Source organism: Phoca vitulina, unplaced genomic scaffold, assembly GCF_004348235.1.
Source record: "Phoca vitulina isolate PV1807 unplaced genomic scaffold, GSC_HSeal_1.0 scaffold12, whole genome shotgun sequence".
NCBI lineage: Eukaryota > Metazoa > Chordata > Mammalia > Carnivora > Phocidae > Phoca > Phoca vitulina.
Window position 1 is genome coordinate 35,857,599 of NW_022589715.1, and position 15,397 is coordinate 35,872,995.

The 15,397-nt window shown below is 39.6% G+C and overlaps 1 long non-coding RNA gene across 3 annotated transcripts in view; it reads right to left on the bottom strand.

The window, feature by feature from the left end:
• Positions 1–1,186: 1,186 nt before the first annotated feature.
• The window catches only part of LOC116636279, a 491,383-nt gene continuing 477,172 nt past the window's right edge, over positions 1,187–15,397 (bottom strand). For all 3 annotated transcript variants that reach the window (XR_004300311.1, XR_004300308.1, XR_004300309.1), the window contains 2 exons: positions 3,858–4,014; positions 1,187–1,425 (listed from right to left, as the gene is read on the bottom strand). This is a non-coding gene — a long non-coding RNA (uncharacterized LOC116636279). The remainder of the gene's footprint in view (positions 1,426–3,857; positions 4,015–15,397) is intronic.

Here is a 15,397-nt window from a genome sequence, read left to right on the forward strand (position 1 = left end):
CATGAAATTCCGTTACCTTGTTTTAAAAAAATGTCATCTGATGATGTGCTCTGACCTTACTTACATAAAGACATACCAGTTATTCTGTTTTTTTTACAATCTGTATCTTTACATCTCCAGAGGTTGCAGGAAAACTCTAACCTTGTGTAGAAATATAAAGATAAGAAAAATTGAACAGTGCAATGGCTAATGTCGATATTATAAGTAAGGAAACACAACAAATCATTTTAGGTCAATGATAATAAATGTAAGAAATCCATATCATATCCAAGGAAAGAAGGAAGGAAGATAAAAGAAAGGAAAGCAGAAAAGAAGGAGAGAAGGAAGGAATGGAGGAAGGCAGGAGAGAGGGAGGGAGGGATCAACAAAGCAGAGCTGATAACAACAAACTCAATCCCACCAATAAATTGTTGGCTAGCGTTACATATGGCTAATATTTACATATTTGAAATCATGTGTTACCTGTCTCCTTTACTCTAGAAATCGGTCATGCCCACAGAACTACACTGAATTTAGAAGCTTTTATTTGGAAACATGATCAAAAGAAAATACTACTGAAAAAAATAATGTCTGTTAGTTTTCTATTCTGACCAACTAGCTAATCATCTAGCAAATTCCACTGGAAGCTTCATGTCCTAATGTTGCAGCAAGAGTAGCAGCGTTAGATCCAGAAGCACTGATTACCGCAGTAGGGCATGTGAAGTGATGGTAGTTGAGTTCCAAAAAAATGAGCAGAGAAGAGAGATCTTCCTGCTCCCTTGATTTTCCTTCACAAACATAATCCTCCCACCCTCCCCCGACACCTGCCACCCCTAATCCTACCCTGGGTCCATGAGTTTTCCTCGAGAAAGCCATTCGGCTCTCCATAGGGACTTGGTATTGATCCCAGAAGAAGGTTGGAGTCAACTCATTTCAGCTGCCAAGTTCAGAGAAAAGCCATGCTTTCAATGACACGTATTAGACATCTGTGGTCCTGACTTGAACTTTTTTTTGCAGTGATGAAAGACAGCACTAGACAAGGTTCTCATCTCTCAGGAGACAGGTGGAACGTTGCCACAAAGTTTCGTGGGTGTGATGCCACCTGAAAGTCACAATGTGTTGTGATTTTTCTTCTCCATTTTTTTTTTTCACTTTTTGATTTTTTTTTAAATTGAAAGCATAGACCATGTTGGCCTGGGTCAAAGTCCTCAGAAAAGGCTGCCTTATTGGAGTCCTGCCAACATTATGCCAAGAGTTCTAAGAGCTGTATTTGCTGCTGGAGAAAAGGAATATCTTAATCCACAAAGCAACTGATAGACACGTCAGCTCAGTCATTCCGAAAGTCCTTAGCGCTGTCAGGGTATCCCTTACCTTGCACACCTCCAAAGTCCTCAAACCATGCAGGCAAGTGGTAGATGGGAGTGGAAGACTCCTTCTGAACCCCCACTGTTAGGAGAAACAATGTTTAGTAGGGGGTTCTAGTACAAGGCTCCAACATTTCACCAAGTCTGCTTGATTCTGCACCAAAATCACATAAAATGAACAACCTCACAATTGCTTCAGTCTGCAGGAATTAAGACCCTAATTCACCTGCCTCTAAAATAAAGCTTCCTCAAATCTGGTCACTCTGACAGCTACAGTAACTCCTGCAGTTGAGAGCTCTGCACAGCTGCAGGCAGAATTGTGTTTGTTTATGTTCTTATGAGGGATTGGGGTTTGAGGCTTGAAAGGGAGATGTGGGCGGCGTAAGTAGCAGAGAGGCTATCTTTGAAGCTGCGGGAATGGACAGAGCCTCTGAAGGCGCCGGGGGTGGGGTCGGGGGAGAAGAGCCAGGGGCTCAGGCTGAGCCTGTGGAGCGTCCTCTCCAGCAAGGAGAAGAAGGAAGGGGAACACAAAGCGGGAGTGGGCGGCTGACGGGGAGCTCACTGTGTCACAGAGGCCAAGGGTTGCCCGCAGCAGTCAAAGATCACTGGCCACTGTGGACTAACAGATCGGTTTCAGTGGTGTGGCAGGCACAGCAGTGTGAGTACACAGAGGTTAAGGACAAACTGGATGTGAAAGCAGAGGCGTGGCACATCCACCTGTCTGAGATGTTGGAAGGAGAAGGAGGAAAGTATAAGTTTACCCAGAAGAGGCAGCAGGGCCAACAGAGGGCAATAATTTAAAGTGCAAATTGTTTGCACAGGAAAACATAAAAAACATATTTCTAACCAGTGTGGGCTTAATTTAAAGTGAAAAATAGTTGCATAACTATACATTAAGTATTTTAAATACTTACACATGAGAAATATGATATGACTATGATGGGCAAATCTGGTGAAAGAAGTAAGTAACATTTTTAGCAAGTGCTCCTGAAGTTTACATGGTTCTTTAACATATCCTTCAAAAGTCCTATGCGGCAGATCTTTTTGTTATTCCCATCTTACAGAAACCAATCTTCCCTGGAGTACAATTAGTTAGTGGTGGAGGTGGGACTTGTATCTTCCAGTGCCCCCCGCCCTTTTTTCCTTCTATACCAAATCAATTCTTCAGTAGAAGAAAGAATTACTAAATGTACTTTTTTACAAGACTTTTGATAAGTACAGAAGATTTTTTTTAGGTAAATAGATCTTCCTGCAGATAAATCCCACAACCATACACCTTCGCTCTATCTCAAGAGTGTTAAACCAGCAGCAACTAGCTTAGAATTACCTTTCTTCCAACAATTCCAACTGCAAAAGTTGTGTTATTCCCTATCTATCTATAGCAATGACAGCAGGAAGAAAAGGGTTGCTAATATGTAAATACCATGTGCCCACTCCAGTGTTGCTCTCCTATGTGACATACATAAAGACAGTTAATTTTCAAAGATATTTTTCGTCTCTACACATCTACATATCCATCCTGACATATGCATTGCTGGTCTGCTGGAATAATCATATCAACTTTTTTAATACCAAAAAAAAAAAAATCTAAAGTAAGATTTTTATAAAGGATAATTAAGCAAGTTAATATAGTAATAAGTGGAATACACAATAAGAATATGTACTAAAATATCTGCTTTGTGCAATGCAGAACTGGTGTTTTAGGAGATTAACAATTATGATCGCCAGTCCTCTTCTGATTCTATAATACTCCACACAATCTTTTTTAAATTACTTTATTAACCTTTCCTCCTAGCACAGAAGTGCCCGATTATAGATAATATTTCAAAATCATCTGAGGTGTAAGTGTGTTTGATTTGCTCGGTAATTATTTGTCTACTTTATTACATTGGCCGAGCACACAAGCTCCTTGACCAGCTTTATTTCAAGTCCAGTTAAGAATAGGGTCATATCATTTTGTGGATCACTCCCTTTGGGCCCCGACGTACATGAAATTTTCATACTGGAGGTGGGGATGGTGCATAGAAACATAGTACATTTTAAACATGGAGAAGTCATTCCCTGTCCTGTCATTAAAGGTTTCAGGCCCTGGGCTTAATGGAAAGAATGTTGTTCACAAGTGAAAGGAAGGTGTTTATTCCCCGCATGATTAGGAGGCAGGGCGTTGAGGGCTGAGCATGCAAATGCCCCTTGATGAAGTCTAAAAGCTTATCACTCACATACCTCTGGTGGCTTTACCCAGGGTCTTTATAATCTGTCCCTTGTCATTCATGGCACCTAGAACAACGCTTCTATTTTGATCTGAATCGTGAATGCATTTCCAGCATGTATTTTGACCCACTCAAGGCAGAAAGGAATGAGCAGGGGGTAACCACAAGGGGAGATGGCAAACATTTTCCTTTTAACAGGGGTCCGGAGGAAAGAGTACTGCCTGAAAATCAGACTGGGTTTTGCAGAGGGAAAGTTTGCCTGCTCCAACTTTACAACTCAGGGGCAAATGAAACTGATACTTACATGTTCTTAAAGATTAAAATGCATTGGGATGAAACAGGGTTGGTCGGCTTATTCTTGAGGGCCACCACCAGGATAAAAGCACAAAGCTGGAGGACTCTGTTTATTGTCCACAATCAACAAATTCTGAAATTTCCATATGGAGCAGGATTCCGGGGCTCTGTTAGTAATACAGGATACGGCTGGTCAGCTCAGTCACCCATGGAATTACAGTGTAGGGTATGGATGCCAGTATTTTAGACCCAAACCGAGCATAAAAAACACAAAGTAAAATTCAGTGTCAGCACAAAGTTGACAGCGAATGATTATAACAGCTTCGAAGCTTGAAAAAGAGTGTAAATAACTAGGATCCCCTGCGGGCTCACTCAGCCTGCATACATAACAACCGTGATGGACAGCCTCTGTGGTAAAGTCCGGGAAACGAGGCACTGGGAAGATGCAAAAATTCTGCCAGCGAAGAGCCTTAACTGTCACCTTTCTGACTAAATCAGCTACTTTCATATAGAGAGAGAAACAGAGCAGTAGGCTATGCCTTTGGAAGACCAATTGCCCTTTTGCCTAGGAAGCAGGAATGTTAATTATCGGCTCTTCTGTGGTTATCAAGGCACTGCAATCCCCAGCTTTTGCACTTCGCAAATACTCTTCTCCCTGATCTTTAATCCTTGGTGCTTTTAGTCCACCAAAGATTGTTATTCAGAACAACTCTGCCATTTATAGAATGCAAAAATAAAGGCAAAAAAGAACAGTGAGCCATCCCAACTCAACTGTTACCTCACTGTGAGCACTTTGACTGGAAATTTAATTTTCGTTTCTTTTTGTATGCTTAGGCACACCAATGTGCACACACAGATACCTGCATTCCACCAGGAATGGTTTTCACGTCCTGAAAAACGACAAGCACGTCATGGCATGTGGCCTCCAGCCTGGTGTAACAGATGCCGACTTTGTGTGTACAGAGCCTCGTCATCACTTGCACTCATCAACTCAAAGGAGAAAAGAAAGCGGCCAGGTCTTCTGCACACACCTAGCTAGCATTCCACAGGTTTGTAATTCATTTACAAGATAATTAATCAATTAGCAAATGATCTCTTTCCCCTTTGTTATTTATGCTGCATAAGAATTGCATCTCCAAATGAAATGGCAGGCCACTTGTATTGAAACTTTGCCCTTCAAACACATTGGTCTTATTTATCTGAATTGAGCAGATGCTTTGCAATGCTAGCCCATTGTAACTGGACTGTTTGCTATTAGAACCCCAGTAAGATTTAAGCTAAACAGAAGAGCATAAATATGACATCCTATAGACATTCATGATGATCAACTGTGCTGTATCATCACCAGCCATTGCTACTTATTCATATAGGAAAAGAAGGAGAAAATACACTTGACATTGCTAAGAGGGGAACTACAGTCACTGGAAGGAAAGGTGAAGATGCAACTTACACGGTTATTGGCTCGAGAGTACAACTCTGGGGTCTTAAAATGCAACTAAACTACTACAGTGTATACATTCTGATTACAGGCTCAACAAATCCCATTTCTTTCAGAGCTCCAGATTATACTGTACCTCTTTGGGAAGCAAAGATATCAGGGAGCTTTTGCCTGGGGACTGGGTGTTTTTCATCAGATCTCCCAGATAACCGTCACTGAGAAGGCCGAGATAACAACGGTATGATGGTAATTCCATCAGATCCTGCTCTGATCTGAGACTGGTCAAAGAAGGAACGCCTATACAACCCCTTCACCTTTTAGGGTGTCAGACTCCTCCACTGTAGAAGACGCAAGTTGAACTATGTGATTTTTTTTTCTTGTTGTTGTTGCTCCTTGCACAGCTATTGTATTATGAATCTCTGCATCCTTCCATATTAACACTGCTGCCAGGCGGGATAATAGAAAACACCTTCCCCCTCTAGCCAGGGTAAGGGTCTAAAAATATTTTAAAAGCAGAGTTCCCAGAATCATACAAACATTTCAGCAGCCAAATGAGCAGAAAGTCTGTTTCTGTTGCTGTGTTTTTAAGTCAACAATTATGTATTAAATTACTCCTGTACACACAGAACAACAAAGGCATTTTGGGTCCATTTGTACAGGTGAGAAAATGGGTCAGCTATGTAACACTGAACCCCAGGTGTGCGCATGGCAGAAAAATTCTGTCATCTATTGCTTTCATGGAGGACTTCTGGGGCAGACTCAGAGCCCCACGTAGTCACTTGCCAAGGCTTTAATAATAGAACAGCTACAAGGAAAACTTCCCTAACCCTTTGCTCTCTTGAGAAAGGACTTAAGAATAAAAAGCATTTAAATGTTTTAAAAGGAACTGTGAAACTTAGTAAATGAGAAAATTAGAGAAAGGTCATTATAATATGAATGAATACCCTTAAAACAAACAAACTAGCCCCAAACCTTACTGTTCTTTTTATCTTTCTCAAAAAAAGAATGGTCAAATGCATACTGAAGCAAACTCTACTTGTTAGCCATGCTGAGCAAAGCTGGATTTGTTCGCTCGCAGGAATAAAAAGCACAACAGTGAATCTTGGAGGCATTATTTCTTAGCAAAATTAGCATAACCCAGCACATCAGACTATTAAAATTTAAAAAGGATTTCAAACTGTCCTCGTATCATCAGCAGAGTCATGTCACAGATTTTTTTTATTGGTTCGGCAAGCTAGGTGTAATTGTATCAATATTTTAATGCTTGATGCATATTGCCTGTGATACATTGCTTGCATAAATAAAAAGCACCAATATTCAATTGCCAATGAAATAATCACACACTCTAGATCTTTATTATATCATGCATTATTTAATTACAATAATCAGAGTCCTTTTGAAGGTAAAACAAGATTAAAAAGGTTTTGTTTTATTGGATCTATATATTTGATTTAAACTTTACATGTTAGCTTTACATTAAGAATTTATAAGGCATCAGTTCAAATGGTGCTATTATAAGAGTTTATTTCTTTTATAATTAGTACAGTACTCTTAAAGTACTCCGACTACGAGAGATAATATTTCAGTATTTTAATGAGCTTCTTAAGTGTAATTGATGTAACAATCATTGAATTACACATTTCTACCTGAAGAATAATGAAGGAAACATTTTAATGAGAAATTTAATCATTATTAGCAAATGATCTACTAAACTGCCATTTGCTGACATTTAAAAGCTTAATGGCAGAAAACTGTATTTTCCTACATCTGCATCAACATCAATGGTGATTATTTTCTGTTACTCTGATTTCGAAACCAGGTTAACTCTCCACCGTCACTAATTTATTTATAAATTTGAGAAAACTTTCTTTAACCCACAGTTGTCAGACCCTTCCAGAAAGTGTGGGGCTTGACACTTAGAGGGATAATTTAAATAAATTAGCCCCTTTTCCAGCCTTCAGCAGTTTTCAGCATAAAAGGGCTCTTTCTTGTGAGTATTCATGCTTGCATCAGCTTGATTTTGATGAATGCCCTGCGAATTCCCTGATAGTACCTCAGACAGAGAGATTTTAGACCGATGTCAACAAGGGGTTTTAAAGCTCCCTCATTTCAAGAACACATCAGCATTCAGAGGGGGATAGACCTGAGTAAGAGGAACCTACTATGCAGCTTTGCCAACTTCTGGGGTTGGGTTTTACTGCTGAGTTTACAGAAATCTCTGTGCCACGGGGAGAGAGATTTAGAATGGAGACATCACAGTGGAGTCTGTATCCATGTGTTTAGGGGGCATAAAAAAGAAACACAAGATACTACTAGGTAGGCAGGATTTCTGTAACCCATTGTAGGTTAAGAGAGTTAGAAGAAAAGCTCAGCCTTCCAACTGAAGTGCTGGAGAATCTCACGACCTTCAGATCTTTACCAGGCGTCCATGTGCCTTGCTGGTTTCGTAAGGGCCAGTCATTCCCAGGACTCCTCAGTGGAGTGCTGCTTCTCTCACTGTGTGATTTGTATGATGGGAACAGTCAATCTAGTGGACAGAAAGGAGTTGAGGTAGACACACACTATTATGTATCCAATGCACAGCGAGATTTCTTTCTTTTTCTTTTTCTTTTTCTTTTTATTTCTTCCTTCCTTCCTTCCTTCCTTCCTTCCTTCCTTCCTTCCTTCCTTCCTTCCTTCTTTCCTTCCTTCCCTCCTTCTTTCTTTCTTTCTTTCTTTCTTCTTTCTTTCTTTCTTTCTTTCTTTCTTTCTTTCTTTCTTTCTTTTTTTTCTTTCTTTCTTTCTTTCTTTCTTTCTTTCTTTCTTTCTTTCTTTCAGTTTGAGTTCTGATTTGGAATCCTGACGATGAGTGGGCAAAAGGGAGGAAGGAGAAAATGCTAGCATTTGACTCACACCAGTGTCCTAATGATCACTGAAGTCCCTTTCAGTCCAGGTATACTAGGTTTCGCCCGGCTACTCTTTTTCCATCTCAGAATTCCCATAGCCCTTGATTTTTTTTTCTGTCTCCTTAAGGAACTTGTTCTTTTTCACTTTGCATGCTGTTATGGACTGAATATTTGTGTCCCCCCCCCAAATTCATATGTTGAAATCTGAACGCCCAATGTAATGAAATTAGGAGGTGGGGCTTTGGGGAGGCCATTAGGTCATGAGGATGGAGTCCTTAAGAATGGGATTTGTACCCCTATAGAGAAGGCCCTGGAGAGCCGATAGCCCTTTCTGCCCTGTGAAGACACACTACAAAGAAGGAAGTCTGCAACCCGGAAGACAGCTCTTTCCGGAACCTGACCATACTGGCACCCTGATCTCAGATTTCTAACCTCTGGAACTGTGGGAAATAAATTTCTTTTGTTTATAAGCTCCACAACCTATGGTAATGTGTTATAGGAGCCCAAACTGACTAGCATACATGCTCTCAAAAATGATCACTAGAATTAAAAAAAAAAAACACATCATTTTTTATTTCCCTCATAACTGAGCGGGCTAGGTTCTATGGCCGACTCGCCACTGCTTGCTGCCGGTAGCTTGGGGAAAGCTGCAGCCCTGACAGGTTGTGCTGGGCACCACACCTGGTCATCCAACACTGGGTCTCTCTGTTGTTTGTAAATGAGCAGGCAATAATAATGTTAGTAAATGGCCTACAGGGGTTAGAGCACTCAAGAAACTATGGATAGAACATCTTTTGAGTAAAGGGCAGAGCTGAGAAACAATATCCCAGCTTACTATTTTTTGTTTGGGTGGTCATGATGCAGCAGGTGATTGTCGATATTGTGTATTATGGGAGATGTCATTGCCAAAACTCCAAAAGGTAAGACTGACATACTGTATTGGACTATAATTTTGAAGTTTATTCACAAATCAATTCTGATCCTGCAGTGAAAAACAAAATTACAAAGGACTACTAATAAAGCAGATCTCTTCTGCTAATTACAATATGATTATAAATCCTAAATACTGTTGCCCATAAAGGTGACCCGTGTGTTATATCTAGAAAGGATATAGGATAGCACTGACATTTATTTTTTTTATTAAAAAATATTTTACATTTATTTTTTAAGATTTGGATATCATTTGTTCATAACTAGAATATGTGTTTTTAGAGGTAAAGGACAACTTTCACATTATAATTCAGAATTAAATAAGCATATTTTTTCCAGATCTCCTATATCAGAGGGAAATAAAAATGCAACATCAAAGAAAATATAAGTGAATGTCTGGCTAGAAATATGAAGGGTATTTTCAGAGAAACTGGGTCAGGATTAGTTATTAGAAATTTTTACCAAAATAATATTAGGATGGTGTTATTTAGTTGTGATACCATATACTGAGGCACCCTGAAACATTCCCATATGAGTTACCAAATTTTTATTAACATACAAATTTTTTTTTGTTTACAATCAGATTATAGTGTTATCTATCCAATGGAGCAATTTCAGTCAGCTAGTCTCAGGAAAAGAAAAGTACAACTTGTTCCAAGGTAGAAAGAGAGAAAGTAGGGAGGGCAGAGGGAGGAAATGTAGAATGGAAGGAGGGAAGGAAGGAAGAGCAAGGGAGAGAAGGTAAGAGAGAGAAAGAAACTGCAATGAATAGCACTAAACCAATGCAAAAGAAAAATGGAGTATTTTCTAGAATGTGGAAGAACTTTGCCTCCTGAGAGCATAATGCCCAGGATAATAAACAGCTCTATTCAAATAGCAACACAGTGGTAAAGGGCAACCACATGAATTGTATGATAGTTTTGGATGCAGTTTAATTCCTTCAAGAGTGCCACCAAATACTGTAGTATTCAAAAGAGTGCCATTAATGAAAAAGGACATATAGATGTAAATTGGAGAACATGAGAACAAGAATTAATTCAAATGACAAGTACTTTTTAAACAAAAGCCTCAGTATTCTTATAAGGTTTTTAATGATTCTCTTTACCCTAATCAACTCAGTTTTATCCATTGTATTGGAATCCCAAAGACTAACTCATCCAGTTAGCAAACCAGATATAAACAAATGCTACTTTTAAAGATGCATTTCCCAAAGGATCCCTCCAAAGACTGGGGGAACATGAAATGAAAGCCATAAAAAAGATTAACGATGCCCCCTCAGAGCAGCCTCATGTTGCTGCAACAAAGGTGGTCAGTGACAGTTCCCCCAACAGCTGTTAAGGGGATCCCAATCCAGGAGATTCTACCAATTATGTAAAAGCTTATCGAAGAAGTCAGAAAGCATGTTCAATCAAGTGAGCGTCCCTTTTTCTGCTATCATTTAAGGAAAAATTTTTTCCCTCCAAAATATGAAAACCCTCTATGTAATCCTAAGTAAACATGAGTCCAGTTCAGGCTTTGGATCTACTTCATTGGTACATCATTCCCAGCTTTGATAAAATATTTGAAATGCATGCATATACACTTACACTTCACAAACACACATACACACACTCACCCTAGATGCCTGTTGATTTGCTTGAGATACATATAACCAGTTCTTTTTTGGGTAACTCCTGTGTCCGTTTATAAGAAAGAAGAATCATAACTCAGACTTTTCTCAGTTTCAGCTTAAATTTTCTTTTTCTCTTTATCTGAATTATTATTTCCTCCCCACTCCATCTCTGCCTTCTCATGGCCTTTTTTTCCCCTTCAAGTCAAGCCCAAAGCCTTGGCTCTCCAAAGGATTTTGGTCATCCACAACTGGAAAGGAACCCCCCCTTCTTTAGAAACACCATAGTACCTGTAGTCTGTATACAGCATACCATTTATTGCCTTGTATCAATTATTATTTTTAAAAGTATAGATATTTTCTGTACGACTAGATTATAAACTCCTAAAGGTGAGAGTTCTGCCATATATTGCAGCTATTAAGAGAAAGGAACCCACTATTAAGAGAAAGGACTCTACTACTGTGTGCCCCGAGTAAATGCCTCAGCCTCAGTTTTCTTCTCTGTGGCTGGGAATAATAAAAGGATGTCTCATCAAGTTGTTCTGAGAATTAAATAAGCTAATGCATGTGGCACAGTGTCTTGCACATAGAAAGATGCTCAACAAGAGTTAGCAGTCATCGTTGTTGTTGTTAGTTCTGTCTCTTGGCTCCTCAGTGCCATGCTCTGTACCTTGCACACTACACGTACTCAGTGCTGAGATTTTTGATTGCCTGATGAGGGGTATCTATGGTTTTGGCCATGCCATATCTAATTTCTCTCTGCCATTCCTCACTCATAGCTCTTCCTACATACAGCTTTACCTCATGCAGACTTCATGTGGCCTAATGGAGGCCCATTATTCCACCAGCCAGAAGAAGGTATGTGATGGGCCAAGAGATTGCTTAACAATCAAACTTCCTTTCAACTGTTCTCATCCAGAAGTCATTCTGGGAAACTATTTAAGCATATAAAACAATCACAGTCCTTTCCTAGACTTGGCAAACCCTCAGGTACTAAGAGAACACCCTACTGCCATCCCAGAAGCCCTCATCTCTGGGAAAGTACAGACAGCTCTAAGAACTTGTCCGGTGGCCCTCCTATTTGTGGGCTGCACCATCTCACTGTTACTGGAAACTCATTATCAGTGAATCCTTCCAAGAGGATGCCTAGTAAATGTTGTGTGAAGAGTAGCAGCAGTTGCATTTGAATTTGGCGTGTGCAGGTATGTTTAAGAAATGGTGGTACAAGTTTCTTTCCAGTATATTTATTTACCTGAAGAATCAGGTCCTTCTGGGAAAGCAGAGATATTTGAGCTAGGGCAGTGAACCACATCAAAAGAGGGGCTCCTTTGCTGAGATGAATGACTGAACCTCAGTACTTTATAGCTACTTTATCCTACATGGGTTTTTATTTTTGTAGTTCTATGAATTAATCTTGCTTTCTTCTATTTGTCCTCCATGGATTAGCTCCAGTGTTACTTCCTTTGAATCCTGGGGTGGGGATAACTGCAACAGGAGGGGAGACAAGAACAAAGAATGCTACACAGAACCTCCCTGGGTTGCTCAACAATCCTTATCCTGAATGACACCCCCCTGGGCAAAGGGTATGGGAATCCTAGCATAGGTATTGTTTGGCATTAGCTGTCATGGGCAGGGGATGTCTTCAAGAGGTAAGGCTGTCCTACATTGGTGCTTCCAGTGTATGCAGTGGTACCTTAGACATCAAGCATGGGCAGGATGGATGCCTTCATCAGTGGCTATGAGAGTTGTTATCTTCACAGGTGCCAGTGAATTGTCGTCCTTTTAGTGGGGGCAGGAGACATAATCATGGGAAACAGGAGTGGAGTAGAAGAAAATGAAGACATCTTACCCTGAGAGAACTAATGCAAGAAGCATAAAATAAGGTAACCCCCAGAAATTCCCAGCACCAGACTTGGAAGGAAGCCTAAAATGATCATAAAGCATAGAGGGAAGGAATCCAGGAAAACAATCTTCGGTGATTGTTGCTGTGATTCTGATCCTCCCTCGGACAGTCAAGGCCTGTGAGCCTAGAGTTACATAAGCTTGAAAAAGGCAACATGCTTGGTAACGTGGGGAGACATGGCTCTGCTGGCCCCGAAGTGAAAACATTAATTTTAAATTAAAAAAAAAAAGTGCTCTTTTTTTTCCCTTTTTCAAACCTGACATCCATTTCAATGTTAACAACCTAAAGCCTTTCAAAACATGGTGTGAGGACTTAATGCTATCTTTTGTAATTGCTGAAACTTTTATTAAAAATGTTTGGTTCTAAGCCCTGAAGATCAGTCATACAAAAGTGAGTGACACATTTAAAAGGCTAATGATCCTGTGAAATGTCAGGCCCAGGAAAAATTTTGGAGCCACAGTTGGTAAAAACTGATAAAAATAAGTACTGCATATAAACAGTAAAACTTCCCACCAAGTCCTCAAAACTTTAAACATGATTTTTGGAGCCTCAGATTTAGTTGTTTGTCTCTCAGATCAAAGCCATGGGTCTGTTAAGAAAAACCTATGTCTATTTTTATGGCATGACTTTTATTTACAGGAGCATAGTATAGAAATCATCTATATACAGCTTTGGCCCTAAATGCTGTGAAGAGTAGCTGGGATTTGTGGGGGGTTAGTATTATCAGGACAGACTCTCTAGCAGCTTTTCTTGCACACCTAATTTCTGCCAGGGACCACCAACTGCTTATTCCTAGGAAACACCCATAGGTCACTGAGGTTGAGAAAGCTTCTGGCCCATCAGTGTTCATAGTTCAAAACAGAAAATTCAGACTTTGGGTCCTGGATCTTTGTCCCCAACAAGAATGTTAACCTGTCATTGCTTCTGACCAAGATGGAGTAAAAGTGACCATGTTTAAACTCTGCCTGAAAAAACTAAACATACCAGATAGTATTCTGGATGGTAGATATCAAGGAATGGGCAGTGATCCTTAAACAATGGGAAGGAATGAGATGAGCCCTACAACTGCCATTAACATAGGCTTTGACAGAGTATCCAGGCTGTGGTAGAGGGAGGGGGCACCCAGGCAGAGCCCAGCCAAATCCCAGGTTGAGGAGACAGTGCTGGGTATGGGGAGACCCAGGCAGCAAGAACTCCCAAGATAGAGTTCTAGACAAGAGAGGGTTGCCAGAGGAAGACTCTTGGAGATCTGCAGAGAGGTTCTTGAGTATTTAGCAGAGTATTTAGCAGCAGAGGCCTGTGATGAAACTGAGGCCAGGGGAAGAAGCAACCAAAAGGATTACAGAAAACACTGTCTGGTGCCCACACAGAGCTGGGAGACTGCCTGCTCCCACCAAGACTGAAAAACCTCATAATTCACAGACCATTGTGAGGAGTGCACAGAAGTTTCTTGCCTCATTAGTGGGAAATAACCAGCCCTAAGCTAAACACTGCTCTGGACTCGTTTAAAAATCTTAAAAGTAAGACCTTCCAAAATTCAAATTTCCAGGTAATTCAGTTGTGTCCCAGAACAAAAGATATAAATGTTTATGGGAACACAAAAATAATAAGCACCCAACAGGGTAAAAGATTACCAGATATGCAAAGAATCAGGAAAATGTTACCTTAATGCACAATGAAATCAATAAATTAAAACTAACCAAAAATAGACACAGATGTTAGTATCAGAAGATAAGGACATCAAAAAGTTATTATGACTGTATTCTATATGTCCACAGAGTGAAGAAGAGACATAGAGGGTAAAAAGACCAAAGACTCCTAGAAGTGAAACAAATCTGGATGGGATTAACAGCATATTAGTCATTGCAGAAGAAAAGATTAGTGAATTTGAAGACATGGCAATAGAAACCATTCAAAATAAAACAGAGAAAAAAATTTTTAAAGCATCAGTAAGCTGAAGGACAACTTCAAGTTGCCTAGCACACATGTAATTGGAATCCTATAAGGAGAGACGAGGGATGGGGCAAAAAAGGGAAGAAATAATAGATGAAATATTTCTAAATTTAATGAAAACTACAAACCCAAGAATTTCAATGAACCCAAGTACAAGAAATATGAAGAAAACTACTCCAAAGTACATCAAAACCAAACTTGTCAAAACCAATGATAAAAAGACAATATTAAAAGCAGCCAGAAGAAAAAGCCACTTTCCATACAGGGGAACAAAGATGAGAATTCTATCAGATTTCTCTTCAGAAACAAAGTAAAGGAGAAACCAGTGGAGCAATGTCTTTAAAGTACTGAAAGGAAAACCACCCCATATGCCCAGAATTCTATACCTAGGGAAAATACTTTTCAAAAATGAAGGTGAAATAAATATTTTTTTCAGATGTAAAAAACGCTGAAAAATTCAGGACTAGCAGTTCAACATTATAAGAAATGTTGAAGAAAGCCCATTGGGAAAAAGGAAGATAATATCAGATTAAAAAAAAAAAAGGTTGTCTACAAAAGGAACAGAAAGCACTGGAAATGCCAACAAATTAGTAAATACTTGAGAGAGTTTTCTTATTAATTAAATCTTTTTAAAAGATAGCTGAATGTTTCAACAAAAATAATAGCAATGTGGTGTGGGTCGTATAACACATGTACAGGAAGTAAGTATGAGATCAATGGCATAAGGACTGAGCCAGCACTGAAAGTATACTCTTGGAAGATTCACATATCCTATAGGAAGGGCTATAGTAGCACTTTGTGTAGAATGTGATCAGTTAAAGGATATGTACCA